Here is a 587-nt window from a genome sequence, read left to right on the forward strand (position 1 = left end):
AAAAAAATACATATATATTTTAATATTTTTTTTTTGAAAACAAACCCCTTTAAAAAAAAACCATTTTTAATTATTTTCATATGTTTTGTGTGTGTTTGCGAAACTTATGTTTTCACCCGACACATACACACATAGTATATTAAATTTTTTTCCCTGAAACCTAAAGGGTTTTAACCACCCCATGGCCATGCCCAAAAAGAGAAAAGGAACAAAAAATACAAAAATACCTTGTTTTGCACACTGAAAACCACTTTACATGAAAAATAACACACAAAAAAAAGGGCCAATTCTAACCCCATACTTTTTTAAAGCAAAAATAAAAAACAGGATAATAAAAAAGCCTACGGACACCACCCCACACCACACACCGAAAACATTTCCTTTCCGGGGGGGTTTTAAAGCACTCTGACAAAGGGCGGAGCAAAAGGGAAACGGCTCCTCGCTTTTTCCCCGAAACGGGCGTCGGGTGTGAATTTTTCCAGTCTTTCCCCGGCCAAAAGTATGAGTAAGTGCGCTTTGTCAGGGAGATTTTTTTTTTTTCTGGTATACTAAATGTAAATGTTAAAGGTGGGGAGGGGGTTTTGCAA

This window comes from Penaeus monodon, chromosome 30, assembly GCF_015228065.2.
Source record: "Penaeus monodon isolate SGIC_2016 chromosome 30, NSTDA_Pmon_1, whole genome shotgun sequence".
Lineage (NCBI taxonomy): Eukaryota > Metazoa > Arthropoda > Malacostraca > Decapoda > Penaeidae > Penaeus > Penaeus monodon.